Consider the following 16,488-nt stretch of genomic DNA (forward strand, 5'->3'; position numbering starts at 1 on the left):
ACCACAGACCCCTATACTATTCTATGCATAAAACCCCCTACACGATAAAAACCACATAACATACCATCAAAAGCTCCATGAGGCTTGGGTGGCTGTGCAGAAGCCCACCAAAAAAGCAGAGAGGCCCTATCTGGCCATAATGGCAGGGCAGGAGCAGGCCTTCTGGAAAGTAATGCAGAGCATGAAAAACCTTCATAGAAATGGTAAGTGACTTTAAGAGTGGTGCTGGTAGGAGAGCGTGCATCAGGAATGATGTGCATGAGCAACACTGCTTGTGTTGGGAGCTCTTGGAGCAGCCTTGTGACTCTACAAGAGCTGTCCCTGGGAGTAGTGGGTGTGTGTGTTGCCTTGGCAGGACATAAATCGTTCCAGGCAGGTTTAACCCTTGATCTTCTTCTGCTGTGGGGTCTGGGAGTGAGTCATGAGCAAACAGTTTCACCCCAGCAAAGCCTCGAAGACTAGAGAGCTTAGCACCTCCTGTCAGGTGTCTTGTGCTGCCCTCACCGTGCCTGCGTGGTCAAAGGAGGCAAGAAGCTTTGAATTCATTGGCCAGAGCAATGGTGTTAGAGCCTATTGGCCAGTTTGATTTTCAAATGAAGTATATAAAGGAGGATGATTTAGAAGCCACACCTTTCTGCAGCCTGCCTTTCTAAGTGAGCCTTTGTCTGCACGGGGCCTTCCTAGCTCTCCTCATTTGCAGCTCATTGAAGGCAGCCACGCTTTGCAGCTCGCAGTAGTAGCTTAGCAGCATCTTCTTCTCCTCTGCCCGAAATAGTTGTGTTTTACCCCAGGATCATCGTGAGTTTGAAAGCGTCTTTCATACAGGAGACTTACTCAGGGACCGGAAGAGTCGTGAGTACACATGCTAGAGTGAATGCTAAGACTCCATAGGCATAGCTAGAGTTCTTCCTGTTCTCCTGTTACTGTTTTCCAAGTTCTGATTGTTTAAACTCTTTAATTCTGTGCAATTGCTTCCTATTGACTGAAAATCCAAAGAACCTCAGGGAATTTTCCCGAATTTTAAATAGTAATAATTTAAAAAAAAAATAGTAAAAATAATAGTAATAATTAATAACCAATTATTAATTTCTGCTACATGTGTTCAACTCTGCTTGCTAGGGTGTGGTGGGTCTTGAGTGTATTTCAGGAAGTCTTCTAACAATGCAAAAAGGCAGCTTCTGGAGGGGACCTTTTTGGGTATTTTGCCTTAGAGCTTTGCCTCTGTTTGTGAAGGTGATGCAGGCTTGCTTGTGAAGTCTGCAGTTGGACTTAAGGAAGAGACCGGATGGGAGGTAGTATAAGGCAAAGTCTCCTTATGAAGGGGCAGATACATGTGGGTATCTCCTGTACGTTGTAGAGGTTGTGAGCTAGAGGGAGTGGGAGTCTTTTTGAGAAATAGCATGTCTTGTGCTTGAGAGCTGTCTTGGCAGCCAGAATCCTTGCAAAAAAAATCCTGCAGTATGGAGGAGCCTTCCCCAAGGATGGTAAGCAACATGGTGAGTGTTGCTGGCAGAAATGGTCTGATGCAAAGCTTATGTTCTTTAGCTAAAGTCCCCTTGGGAGGCATCAGTGTGGGCATGTGTTAAGGGAGAAGGGAACCCTAAGGACGGAAGATGTTGCCTGGGTTAGAAACCTCTGTGTGGCCTGAATTGGTTATGTGGTTGGCAGAAGGGTGATGATGGGTTCACAGCTGAAGTAAACTTTGGAGTTACAGACATAAAAAAAGGAATGGAGAAAGGAGCCTTGTCTAGGAGTGGTGTGTGTATGAGGGCAACACACGAGGCAGGAGCATGTAGGTGCTGACAGCAGCTTATAAAGTCTTTGGGTTGTGGAAGGGAAGGTGGGGGGAATCTCTGCAAGCAGCTGTGCATATCTGTGCACAGCCTGTGTGCACTACAGAAAGTGCAAGGTTGAACTGAATTAGATGCTTCAAGTTTAAGGAATATATGGTCTGGTGAAAAGCAACTTGTAGTGGTACGATGTCTTGTTGGACAGAAACAGACGTCTAATATGCAGTTTGCTGTGGATGTGACAGGAGCATCTAAATCTCTTTTGTTCAGAAGGGTTCACGGGCTACATTTATGAGCTTAAAAGCCAGAGAAAAGTCATGTGCAGTGGGATCAGGGGAGAATCCTTCTTAAAGACTGGCAGATGTTTGTGTGGGGGTTGCAGATGGAAAGACTATATGGTGGTATTCATAAGGTAAGGGACTGATTTTTGGGCAGGTGGCACTCTTGTGAGAAGTGAGCTAATAATGAGGAGTGCCGCCTTGCCCAAGAGTGTCTCATGCTTGAGAGCAGTTTCCAGTTGCTCTGGGGCCCGTAGGAGTGTGACTGCAGTAGCATTCAGAGGGTGAGGTCTCCTATTTAAAGCAGACTTGGGGATTTGTGGAGAAAGTACTTGCTAGAGGATGGTGAGAAAGTTTTGCACAGGAAAGATGCATACTAATATAATGCCTTCCATTGTAGGGAGGGAGTGCTCTGGAGCAAAGGCTATGATGGTAGTTCCAAGTGGAGTTCTCAGGTTTGAGAAGCATTTGCATAAGCTTAGCCTCCCGAGACACAAGCTGCTTGTGAGATGGAGAAAGCATTGCCCAAGAACAGCAGTTGCCTGTGTACCTTCCACGTGCTGCAAGTAACAGGGTGAGCAAGAGCATGCAATTCTATTTTCAGTCTGGAAGTCTCATATTTGAGTCGATCTCATGTTAGCAGAAGGGACTTGTTACGTGGCGCCTTAGTGGTGAGGGGACAGGAGCCTATGTGTTGCTGCCATTTGTGGAAGTGGCAGAAGCTTGACTGTGATGAAATTTGTGAACTAAGTAGTGTTTGTATGGGCTTGTACTGTGAAAGCTGCCCCTGCAGAAAAGATTAGCCTCCCCAAAGAGAGGTAAATGCCTCTGTGAGACTTCCATGGATTGTGAGGGTAGCAGAGCTTGCAGGTGTGTGTAATGGTGATGGTGTTAACTAGAAAAGTGCCTTATAAGAGAGGCATTTGGGCGGGCTAGCAATCTTTAGAACAGGGACTGGGGGAGGTGGGTATTTGCCCAGAAGGAGCATATCCCTTTGAAGAGGGCGAGGTGAAGTGAGTGGCAGTAGCAGCAGTTCATGGACTGAGGTTTTCAGGAAGGTTTGTAATCTTGTTGGGAGCTGTTTGGGGTACGGCAGCCTTCGGTAAAATTTGCAGATGCATGTGTGCAGCTTCCATATGGTGTGAGGGTGGTGGAGGTGGCAACAGTACAGTGATGATTTCATGAGCTGAATGTCTCATATTTGGGTGGGCTAGTCTTCCAAGAGAGGTCTTGTTAGGTGGCAGGTCCTTACTTGTGATCCTTATGTTCAAGCATGTTTGTAATTTTGTGGGAAATAGCCCTTTGGAGGGGTGGGTGGTCACCCCAGACAGGGCAGATGCCTGTAAGTACATTCCATGTTCTGTGAAGTTAACATAGGTGGCAGGAGTGTGTGTCAGCACTGGCACTGAGGAGCAAAGGGAATAGTGTTTGTGGAAGCTCAACAGGGGACCCTGTTAAGGGTCAAATCTTTACCCAGGAACAGTAGAGGAAGGAATCCAGAGCAAGCACTGTCAGTGGTGTTCATGTCCAATTGTGTTTAAACTGCTTTGTGATAAGGAACCACTGTGAGAGAGTTGGCCAAGTGTGAATACCAGTGCACTACTTCTGCTTGCTTTAGTGTGGTGGCAGCTCAAATGCTTTAAGCAGGCTTATAGTCCTGGGACATGAGAGGTAAGAGTGATGATGGTGAAGTGGTGATGGCATCATGAGCAAAGTGAAGCCTGCCCAGGCAGGCTTGTAGCTATGCAAAAAGGCATGTTCTGTGTGGTAAGGAGAAAGCCCTGTCCTGGAGTCACCACTGCCTTTGAGCAAATTCCATTTGCTGTGTGGACCTTGTACACAGCAGGAGTGTAGTGCAGTCATTCATGTTTGAGAAGCAGAGTGGTGGTATGATCTTAAAACAATGCCATTGCAGCAAGTGAGGATGGATGGTGCATGGACCCTTCACTGTGAGAGGCAGGTGCCCGCAATGGTGGCTTAAGCTGCAGGAGGGGTGACTTGAGCTTCCATGCTTGACTTTCTTACCAATGGCTAATTCCCACCTGCCTTTGCCACGTTTTAAGGTTTATTTACAGGGAGAAGTGAAGCAAGCAACAATTTCAGCAACAGTTAACATCCCATGTTATCTTACCCTCTATGGACTCTTTCAGTGTCTTTTAGTACTTTTAAAACTGAGACAGCTCTCTGGAGTCTTTCATCTCCTTAAGGACTGCTTTAAAACAAATTCACAGAAAATTACTGTACCCTGCCTCAGGCTTCAGCTTTTGATTTGACTTTTCTGATTTATTGCTTTAGAACACCTGCTTTCAGGGCTGTTAGAATTTGATTTGTGAGTTCTCTTTTGCATCTCTCTCAATTTTATTATTGTCTGGCTGAGGAACAAGGTCCACATTGCCTAGTTATATCACATCTGCTCTTAGCATCTACCTATTTCCAATCTCTTCAATGCTTCAGGAGTTTCTGTTCACTGCTGTCTTTACACCGCATCCAGATGGAACCAGGAGAATGAATGGGAGCAGTTCAGCTTTTGTAAACTTTCATTGAAGCTGCAAGTCCTTGTGTGTGGAAGGCTCTACTAATGTACTATGGCTGCTTGGAATTCCTGTGTTATGAATCTCTGACTTTGTTCTGTCTAATGCTGGTGGTCTTTTTAGAATTTGGAATGAGGTTGCTCTGGGTTGTAAATTAACTTGATTGGTATGAAACCAATTTCATTCCAAATATTGCCCCCTGTACCAAGTGCACTACTATACTTGGGATAGGCTGGGCAAAGGTGACTGATTAATGTCCAAATATTTGTTTGCTGTAGAGGGAAGAGGTGGTGGGCAAAAGCCAAAATGAAAAAAAAAAAAGAAAAGGGTAAAAATCTGACAAGTATGGTACTCTAACACCTAAATCTTCTTTATTTGAGAGGTAGGTTATAAGTTCATCCTGAAAAGATGCTAATTGTTACAAAGTGTCTTTATGCTGAAAAGAACTTTTCCGGGTTCAGTACTATTTTGAAGACCTCTATCGGCTATGCTGTTACTCAGCAATGCTGAGTTTGTAGATCTAGATCCCAAATTGCAGATAATGACCCAGCTTATCAGCTGAAGGAACCGTCCTCTGAGGTGCTAAGCTTGATTCTATCTGGTCTTGTACACTCTGGCTTGCTGTGATGTTGACATGCCCTGTGAAATTTCTGTTCCACCAAAACTGGATTTATCTTTAAATGCCTTAAGGTAGTACTTCTAGGAGCTTTAATTGCTATGGTAATTTTGCTCATACAGTAGGCCTGTGAGTACACCCACGCACAAAACTGCTCAGGCAACTTTAGTGGCTGCAGATACAGTTCATGATACAGCAATCTGTAGAAAGATATGCAATGGCCGTTTGAGAAATTTTTAAAAGGAAATAGGTTTATTTTCTCATTCAGAGTTTTATATCTGAAAAGCAGTGGAGTGAGCCATCTGTTGCCTCTCTAATACTTTCAAGGGTTTCACTGAGCCGGGTAAAAAGCTGTGAGCCAGCTGTTGAGGGTCTACCCTTGTCTTTCGGAAGATAGCAGTCTTGTGACTCAATTGGAAGCAGAGCAAAGAAGAGATATTGCTGCCATCAAGAGTCTTATCTTGGTGAACAGTTTAGAAAAAGGTAAATGTGTAGTACTGGACATGCCTACGCACTTTTACCTTTTTATTGTGGCTAGGATGAATCATAGTGTGCAGAGGCCACCTTTTACAACTCTTTGAGGCAATTCAGCAATCTACTCCATCTTAAAAAGCTGTTTTCCCTTCCTGAAGTAGCATGTTTTTATATTTTTCATGTGATGTCCTCTGCTTTGTATGAAAGTGGCTCTGTTTTGTCTCTCTGAAACTGATCTGGTTTTGTTATCAAATGAGATTAGAAGAATCTTTTCTGAGTATTGTAATACAGACTTTGAGATGCTTTATAGATGCAGTAATACTGCTTCCATAGAAAAGTTTTGGGCATCTTCTGAAAAAGCATCCACTTAAAAAGCTCCTGTCTTCTGTCCTGCTTAATCTTTTTAGTACCATTTGATTGAAAAGGATAATTGCCCTTAAATGCATCATGTGTTACTTTCAGCTTGACCCTTTTGTACCACAATTAGTAACTCACCTAAAGAGAAATGACTGATTGTATTGCACTGTAACAGTTCTTCCTAGTCTGACCTTTCAGTGGATATATTGTCTTACACAGGATTTTAGGAGCAAATAGAGTTAAGAGAGATATTAAATTTGGTGTTCATATTTATAAGTGTGTGAGTAAAGATTTTTACATGGTAATGAAATAATACTGTTGTATGAACTTAATGATAGACAAGAAGGATGCAGTGATGTGGTATTGCACATAAGTTATTTAGGATGTATTTAGTTACATGTCCAGAAAATAGTGGATCCTTTTCCTCCAGTTCCAGGTTACATTTCTTGTCTTTTCTAGTAACAGCCACCTAGTGTGAGCAGTAATAAGAGAGAGACCAAATGTACAAGAGGGGAAAAGGGTGAGTAGAGATCACATGGATTTGACATTTCTGTTGCTGTCTCTTTTCTTTGCTGGACTCCCTTAGTTGTACAATGCCTTTTAAAGGCAGAGTAAACTCTAAAACACACCTAGTGTTTGCTTAACAGTTGGAGTGCTGTGTTTCTTGAGATATATCTAAAAATGTGGCACTTGGCAACAAGGCTCAGGGACTTTCAGACTAGTAACACAAGTGTTGGTGGTGATACGTTTGAAGACAATTGACCTTCTCTCAATGGAAGATAAAGGTGACCATGCTCTAACTTTGTCTTAATAAAACTTCTCTACTCATGGTAGATTAATCTTGAGTGGTGGCTTGCAAATATCCTACTAAAGAGTAATAGAACACATTTGGTTCCTTTTTCGGTGATGAGTTACATTTTAATTTTACGTCTTGTCCATCCTGACTCAATTTAGGAGCTTCATTTCCTTTCTTCAGAAAGCCTAGTGGAACTTCCATGTATTACTCCTTAAGTTCTTTAAAGTATACCTATAGGCATGACTCACAATATCAGCTGAGATTTATATATGAAATTATGTGATACACAGATATCAAAATATATTCCAGAATGATTACTGGCCCAGAAAACAAATGTTGCTCATACTGGGTTGCCCCAAAACTGGTCTTACTTTTTCAACATGTTTTGTTTTAAAGTGAAGTCATCTACCCAATGAGAACTGAGATTAATTTCACTAAATAAAGCATTTATCAAGATTTGCTTCTGGATGGATTTGAAGATCCTGAGATGTAGAACAGATATGTAAAGTTCTGGCAGGGTGAGATATCCTGTAATGTATATCTTTATGCATGAGCAATCTGTTTCCATGAAACTCTTCTGGGACAAGATTTGATCTGACATCAAGCACTCTGAATGAAATGTAATTATCTTCAGAGATAGAAATAGCAGATTAAATATGACAATTCAGTAAATATATGTGGTTTTTCTTTTTTTAAATAGCAAAGTTGTTTTTATACAGCACTTAGTTTAGTGGATGCAATTTCAGAATCAATTCAAGTGCTGTGAAAGTAATGGTAAGCAAAGTCTTTTTCATAAGATTTAATATTAAAGTCTGGAGACTAAAATAGTTTGGTAATGGAAACATAAGAAAGCTCTGAGTACAGCAAAAAGTGAAAGGTGTTGTTAGATCTTATCAGGCTTTATCTATGAACAGATGTTTGCTTTTGTATCCTGCATAGAGCAATGTTATAGCCTGTGGGTCATCTCATGCTGCAAATGAAGTTCACCTGACCTGCACTCTGCTTTTGACCATTCAAGAATTTCTTGGCATGGCAAAAGAATGAGCCATAGACAAAACCTATATTCTGATGGTAGCTGCTTAGTTTCAGATGCTGTTTTGAGTGTTAGTCTTTCCCTACCAAAGACTAAAAAGGATGTTGGCAACAGTAAGTTGGTGCAGTAAGTGCATTGCTTCTGAAAAGTGTTACTGCCTGCTACCTGGTAATTTGTCATGACAAGAGATAAATGAGTCTCTGCTAACTAAATGGCAAACCTAGCAGGAAGGTGGGTGCTTGGGTAGAACTCTTACCATGTTGAAATTGCGTTGATGATAGAGGAATGTATCTACATAGTACTCTCAGAGTAGGCATGGAGGAGGAGTTTATCCACGTAATGCAATCACTATCAAACAAAATCTCACAGTTTAGACTACAGCATTATTCTGAAGGAGATTTTTAATCAGACTCTAACCCAACAGAAATCCATCCGAGTGTCAGTGTCTGAATTGCAGTATAAACTAGAATAATTTTTCTTAATTGGGATTGAAAAAAGTAGATGTCAAGCAAAGGACTCTTATGCTAATGAAGATGAGAAGAAGCTTTAAGGCCAAGGAAATTGCTACTGTCTTTCACTTAAACCCAGAGGCCTACTCTGTCCTGTTGGATCTACCTGGATGCTGAAAGCTGGAGTGCACAGTGAGCACTAAACCACAGGGCTGGCAGCTAAATTTAGCCTGTGAAACATTGTTGACGTACTACAGTGACTGGAGAAACAATATATTGAACAGCAAGCTTCAGCTGCTACCTTGTAGTAGCATGTTTCCTTATAGTATGGAAGCCGGAATTTAAAATAGGGAGCAGAAGGGATGTTTTCTTAGTGTTGTCATCAGAAAATGCTCATGAAAGAGCTTTTTCATCGAATTTGATTCTTTAGAAAGTATTTGAGTAGCAATGAAGAAAGTCTGAAAGCCAAGACAGCATTGCAGTCCGAGATTAGATTATGGCTGATGAACATAGTAATCTAATTTCAAGCTCTTTCTAGGGTTCTGGATATTGACAGTTGTCTTTCCTGTTGGAAAAGTTTAGTTAAAAGGCAGAACAGTTCCAGAAGATGACATGGGGAGAAACTCTGTCCAAATGTGACACTTAAGATCATCCTGCTTTGTAGCAGACACAGGTTGCTGTCCTGCATGATGCAAAAAGCTGCTTCTCTGTTTCTTCTGGCTTAAATCTCTTTTTTCCCAAAAGACTGAAAGTCTAATTCATGCTTCTGCTCAAGGAAAGTGCAATACATAGACAGGACCTTGAGAGTTAATGTTTGACAGCATCCTCAGTTACTGTGGGCATTACTATGAAAAATTACTTCCACTGAAATCCTCTGCAGTATTGCTTTTAAGCAGAAATTTGACAATTTTCCAGACTGCTTTTCATATCCACCTGGCTCATAATATTGTACTTGATAACACACACCAAAACATTTGTTAAGCTTATTAGGATCTTGTTGGTTTCAAACCAATATGACTAAATATGTATAAAGCTTCTTGCATATTTAAGAAAAAAAAAAAAACAAAAAACCAACAAAGGTGTAATGCATAGCTGCATTGTTGGTCATCAGTTGTTCTTGTGCTTGGAAGTGTGTGCATTTCTTGAACATGTTGTAACTCATTACTATTCTATATTGGTGCAAATTCCTGAAAGTCAAGCAAGCATGCTTTTCAAACAGAATCCTTGGCAACAAGAAGAAAAGGGAAAAAGAAAAAAATCCAAAGGGCTTATTTTTCTAAAGATCAACAGAGGCTACAAGTTGAGAGGTGAATCAAGCAAGCTGGATAATGTCCAGAAAGTGAGATTAAGAAGAAAGGAAAGAATCTTAGGCTCAGGCAGCAGAATGCTAGAGTAATTTTCTAGGACTTAATAGTGTGACACCAGCAAGCCTTTTAGTCCTTTCTGCCAGTGTATATATTTCCATTCTACCTTAAGTTCACTTTGCTTTACTTTTAATGCTGTTCTCAGCAGAAGAATGAGTCACCCCTTGCAAGCAGATCCATGTTACAGAACAATACAAGTTTTTATACTTGAGCTGAACAGTTTTCAAAGTCAGGAGAATGCAAAACAAACAGATTCTTTAGAATATAGTTGAACTGCTGGGGATCACTAAACAGTTGTAGCCAGACTCTTTGCTGATGCAAATAGGCATAACCTCCATTGATTCCATTGGGGCTGAGTTGAGCCTTTACAGTACAAGAAGAACTGGGTAGAAAACTGTTAACCATACTATTTCCAGGTTTTGTTGCAAAAGAATCTATCAATTGTGTGGCTATCACACAATTGCTTGCAACAGACTTTGGATGATGAAAAAATTGCTTAAATTTGTCTCTGCTTAGTGAGGTTTATTTACTGGAGAAACCATGAAGTTCTAGATTAGAGCCTAAAGGAAAGCCTTATTTCCTGTAATTTTATTCCCAGATCTGAGATAGCGTCAGTAACTAATACCAGCTCAGAAAAAAAGATGGAACAGGAGATGTTCCAGCTCAAGGATTGAAAAGAAAACAAAATGTTAGATTTCTTATGCCCATCTTGGTTGCTTAATCCGTGAGGTTAGACTGGCCAGAGTTGTCAACACAAGTTTTAAAAAGTCACCATAGTATGGTTACCTGTGAAAAAGCTACTTTATCACTTATTATAAGTATTATGTAATAACATAAATTTGAAAAGCATTTGCCAGTAAGGAAAAGTGCATTGTACATATAGTTACTTCTAATAAAAGAGCATCTGTCTGAATATTTTTGGCTTTCCCATTACCGATAATTTTTTCAGTCACATTTATCAGGATGTTAATTTGTTCTTAGAGCAATGTTCACTGATCAGAAGCTGTTCTGGGCGAAGTAAACTTGGACCCAACACTTCTAACAACAGTCAACAGAAGCTGTCATTTTAGTACCTCTTAACATCTTTGGCTAATGAAACTCCAGAACTATTTAAGTTATTTCTGCCCCTAGTCCATATAGAGCTTTGTGAAGTTAAAGCGTATCATACCCTAGGTCATGTTTCTACTGACGGACACTGGAAGGAGTGTTTACTCTAAACCACCAGAACAGTACGATAGAAGTCAGTCAAAGCCCAGTGTTGGACACCTTTGGAGCAGCTGTTCACCCTAGCTATCACAGGAACCATCACACCTTGTTCCTGCTAGAATGCATTTAAAGAACTTCAAATACATTTAAAGTCTGAAGCTGAATATACCTGACAATCTGTTTCTCTGCACCAATTCCTTTTAGTCTGCTGCAGTATTGCATAGCCTACACTAAGTATACTTAAATGCCTGCTCATTGATCTATGGTGTTTCATTGTGGAAAGATCAGCAATCAAGGCTTGTTGCTTTCTAACAATATTGTCAGTAAATATTTTCCAGTGTCATATATAAAGGGAAGTGTGAAATTTGCTTTCTTTGTAACTGAGATATTTGGTGTTTTCTTTTAATCAGAGATGTGATCAAGGAAAGACCCATTAAAAGGAAGGTAGGTTGGACTGAGCTCTTTGAAATGGATGATGCAAAATCTTCTTGATTCCTTTTGGAATCATGAACTAGTTGAAGATGAAGGAAAGGACCTCTGGAGACTAATCAGGCACAAAGGATCATCACCTGGAGCAGGCTGATAAAGGGCCAGTGGGTATCTCCAAGGATGAAAACTTCACAACCTGTTGAGCGATCTGTTCCAGTGTTTCATCACTGTAAGAGCAAAACCAGTATTTCAGTTTGTCTGTTGCCTCACCCTTTCATTGAGTACCACTGAGAAGAGCTGGCTCAGACATTTTACACACTCCCATCAGATAATTAAAACACAGAGACCCTCCCTGATTGTACTCTTCTTCAGGCCAAATAACTCTAGTGCTGTCAGTCTCTCATGAAAAACAGTCCAGTCTCTTAATTGCTTTCACTGGTCATGCTCTAGTATGCCTATATCCATCTTTAACCTAGGGAGCCCAGAATTGTACAGAGTGGTCATATAAGGTCTCAGCAGGTCTAGGTCCAGGGAAGGAACCACTTTCATCCACCTGCTTGTTAATACAGTCCAAGACATTGGTGCTTTTGCTGCACAGGTACATTTCTGTCTGTGATTTGAGTTAAAGATATGTAGTACCCTCTCTCTTGATACTCTGTGTTTGTAGAAGCATTTGTTACACTACAATAAAGTTGATAGTGAACAGAGGCGAGGATAAGAGTCTCTTTCAGCACTTCTCAGGAGCTTGCCAGTGATGACTGCATGCATTCATCACCACACTGGTCAGTACCAGCAAGATTTGCTGCCCTTGGTACTTGGCAGGCCAGTGCAGCCTGCAGGGCCTCTTTTATATGGTTGCAGACTCTGCCATTTCCTGAATCTTCTTTTCATTAGACATGCCCATTTGCCTCTCAGTAAAGAAGCCTATCTTCTGTTCTTTCTGAAGAATTCTCCTTTCATATGTGAAAGAAATGCAAACATAATGGCTTATGCAAGAAGTATATTAAAATCAAAAAAGTAATCTCCACAAAATATCAGACCCAGGAAGAAGATAGATCTGGATGCATACATAGCAGTAAAAATGAACTACCCAACAGCGTCTCTAGTGCCTACTTTGCCTCTCTTTTTTTCCTAGAATCTGAATAGCCACTGCATTGCATTAGCTTTCCTATTCAATATCATTTGACTTGAGCTAAGTGCACAATTCTGCCATAATTTATGTGCATACCTTAAAGCAGCATTTGAAAGTAATTTCATGTGGATGACTGAATTAAGTTGATAGCTTAATGACTTCCCATGATTAAATTGATGAATTTATTATGCAAGGAAATAAGGAATATAATGTGAATGCTGAAGTGTCACAGTCAAATTCTATTTTTGCTCAGTTCTAGCTACAAGAGCAGGCTTTATACTAGAGCATTGAATAGCAAATGTATGCAGGGGAATGCCCAGAGCCACCCTTCTATGCAGCATCATCATTATTTCCTACTTCACAGCTATAAAGTCTGCTTTTTGTTTTGGCAGATAAACATTTGGCTGGTTTCACTACTTAGTTTTATCAGAGCCCTTACGCTTTTGCATAAATCATTAAGATTAATTTTTAATGTAACCTAGATAAACAGAATCTCATTGTAAGAAATTTCAAGTCAGCTCTGTTTCATGAATACCTGTATTCATAAGACATATGAACATAACACTGATGCTTGTCACATTCATTGCTCTCATGTTTTTAGAGACAAGTTTGGAAAGGTATGCGTGAGAAACCTACTGCTGAGACCTGGGGTAGCAAGTTTCCCATAGCATTCCTGGAATAACAGAGGAAGAAATATGCAAATCACTTCAAACCCAGACACTTTGGGCACAGCTTACAAATTAGTCTTTTCGGCATAAATCCTAGTTCAATAGCTTAATTATTCAACTGTAGTTTTGCACTCCTGCTACAAAAGGAAGGAATTTCAAGCACATTGTTTGTGAGCTGCTTACAAGCCCTCCCCTATGAACCTTGGACCTTTTTCTTAACTGCAGCAAAGCAGGCTGAGAACATACCACAGAGCAGCATGCTGGAATAGTTCTTAAATGTTAATGAATAATATGATCACTTTATTGGACAACCCTTCTGTGATGTGTTTCCAGGCACTGTACAGGAATGTATTTGTGCACACAACGTTTTGTTTGCTTAAGTGAACAAATCATCTTTCTTTTTTTTATATCCTTTGACCTTCCTTTTCCTCCTTTTCAACGTTTAAATTTGTTGATGTAAAACTTGTGTGAAACAGAGCAGGGTAACTGTCAGAGAACAGTGTTCTAACGTCTGCTACAAGTATTTTTAAAGAGCCATAATCTAGTCTGTATGCAAATGATTGAGGAGATTCTTTCTGTGCAACAGCATTAATCACTCCAATTATGTCCCTGAACTGCTTTCAGAGCTCTGATATCTCATTTCTTCATCTCATATTACATGTGACAAGAATGAAAAGTGGCTACAATTATATAAAGTGGGCAGTACTTTCCGTTTTGGTTCATGTGATATATAAAAACACAATCCTACTTATATCCGGCTTTAAATGCTGGGTAATACTCTCACTTATGCAGAGTATATGACAGAATTGATGGGAATAGTTGGTATATTTTTCTTTCAGACAGGTTGGCATCTTGAAAAAAAGAGTGTTGTAAATTAAAACTGCTCATCCAAGCAGCTGTAAATTGCATGACTAGCACTTACTCAGCAAATTACTTCCTGTGGACCCCACTGACCTTGTCAATATTGTGAGGAGCGTGGCTGCAGATGGAGAGAAATTGCTTTTGAATAGCTGCGCTGAGAATGTACAAACAGACATCTCTGTAAAAGGAGGCAAGAGATAGGAAAATCACACAAAACCTTTCTCCATACTTGGTGTTACTGATTCACTGCTTTCTTGCTTGTCTCGCTGTTTTGTGTTTAGGACTATATCTTCAAGATTTATTTTTTTAATCAATCATACGTAAAAACTTCCAGTTGTCAACTTAAACTAACATGTAAGAGCAGTACGGCTTTCTTACCCCCAAGTTTTAGTGCTGATGTAAAGCCACTTAAGGCCAAGTCCAGGTTTTTTGGACTCCAAATGATGTGTGCGTGATGGTTACAATTGACAATGCTGGTGAAATGTGCTGCTGTGCTGTGATTTTTGTTGTTTTTTGATAATTATTTAGCTTATAACAAATATTACATATTGAATATACATTATGCCAAGGCCTGACACTCAGTTTCAAATATCTAAATTCTGTGAAATGTATCCTTTTCCTGCCAACAACTAGTTGTAGCAAAAAAAATCCAGATGACATGACACGAGGAGGAAGTTCTTCAGCATGAGAGTGTTGAGAGCCTGGAATGGCTTGCCCAGGGAGGTGGTTGAGGCCCCAGCCCTGGAGGTGTTTAAGGCCAGGCTGGATGAGGCTCTGACCAGCATGGTCTAGGGTAGGGTGTCCCTGCCCATGGCAGGAGGGTTGGAACTAGATGATCCTTGTGGTCCCTTCCAACCCTGACTGGTTCTGTGATTTAATAGACAATTTGCCTCTGATTTGATCTTCAAGGTAGAAAAGTTACAGAACCATACTCCGAATTGTCTTACTTCTTGATAAAAGTGATTTTTATTGCAATTTGAATAATTTATTGCCTCTTCCCTATTTTTTCCTGAGTATCTACATAATGGCTTTGGTAGAAGAAATGATTTTGAGGTTAAAGAGTACAGCTTAACCAGCACTAACATTATGGTAATGCCTGGAATTTAAGGTTATGAGGTGCTGTATAAATTTAGGTGCCATCTGTCTTAAAGGAGTTTACACTTAACTCACACAATGCCCAGCTGCCTGTAATATGCATTTCATAGTATCATAGCATTTCAATTGAACAAGAAGGAATGTTGAAAATAGCAGTACAATAATCTGTTTAAGGAGGCTGTTGAAGCTCCAGATTTCACGGTCAGTTCATTTTCAGTGACAAAATCTCATAGGAAGGATTGATATAAAAAACTGGGAAAATTCTGGACTGTTGATTTATGATTGTGTGCACAAATGCAGCAGATAATATGCAGTGTATTTTATCTGCAGATGCCCATGTTTTCTCTAAAAATGAAAGACAAGCTCCCCCTCTACCTACGGGACAGGGAACATAATAAATGGGTAGGAAAATAGTCTGCCCAGGCTTACACTGTAGAGGAACATCAAATGATAGATTTGTGTGGTTGTGACACACTTTGCTCTTTTCCTTGGCTGTATTTAAACCAGTAACATGAATATCCTACTGTTGTCATTTGAGACAGAAGTATTAACCTAAAATTGCTCACCACTGCTCCCTTCAGCTCATGTCCTCTTAAATATGGAAATCTACCTTGAAATTCAAGTTTAAAAATACTCCATTACCTATACTGCATATTCAAAACGATTTACTGTTACTGTGCGTGAATCAATTTCATAATTTGCTTTGAAGAGCAGTGTAAATGTCCAGATTCCAATGCAGTGTTCCTGCAGTGGGCCTTTTGTGTTTGATATTCAAATCTGCCTCCTTCTGCAAGTAAGCACAAGAATTCAGAAAGATAAACCAGATCAAAGACATTTTAGTATGGCATATATCCTCATGGTATCAAGCAAAGCAGACAAAAGAGATATTTCACTGAATTGGGAAATTCTCAGATACTTGAAGTTATCAAAAATCTCAAGTGCTTGCAGCTTTCTGTTCTGCTCCATAATTTTAATGCATCAGCTGCCAGAAAATCATACAATAGGTTGTGAGCAGTCTTGGGGAAGGTTAAAGCTCATATCTTAGGAGTAATAATCCATGTTAGGTATCTCATCACTGTCATAATGAATCAGGTGCCAGGAAACCATACAATATGTAGTTTGTGAGCAGTCTTGAGGAAGGTTAAAGCTCATATTCTAGGAGTAATAACCCATGTTTTTTAGGTATCTCACCAGTGTCATAATGATGAAACTCTGAATGTTGCAAGAATTACTGTTATAAAGCTGTTAAAATGCAATTAGGTTCATATGTTACTCCTTAGTTATTTAGATGAATTTCTGGTAAATTCAGTAGCAGCAGCAGCAGCAGACTTAGGAGTAGATGGCAGTACACGTACCAGATTCTGCGAGCCTGCGGGCTCGCTTTGGTGGGTTGGTTGGTTTGTTTTTTG

General features: G+C 40.2%; 1 protein-coding gene across 2 annotated transcripts in view; it reads left to right on the forward strand.

The window, feature by feature from the left end:
* The first annotated feature begins 658 nt into the window (after window positions 1–658).
* The window catches only part of TLR3 (toll like receptor 3), a 35,700-nt gene continuing 19,870 nt past the window's right edge, over window positions 659–16,488 (forward strand). The window contains exon 1 of one of the 2 annotated variants that reach the window (XM_064149016.1): window positions 659–852. The gene's annotated coding sequence lies outside the window, so the exon portion shown is untranslated. Of the gene's footprint in view, window positions 853–2,539; window positions 2,643–16,488 lie in introns of those variants that run through there. The other variant, XM_064149017.1, reaches the window with a different exon arrangement.

Source organism: Pogoniulus pusillus, chromosome 9 (genome assembly GCF_015220805.1).
Source record: "Pogoniulus pusillus isolate bPogPus1 chromosome 9, bPogPus1.pri, whole genome shotgun sequence".
In the NCBI taxonomy this organism is placed as follows: domain Eukaryota; kingdom Metazoa; phylum Chordata; class Aves; order Piciformes; family Lybiidae; genus Pogoniulus; species Pogoniulus pusillus.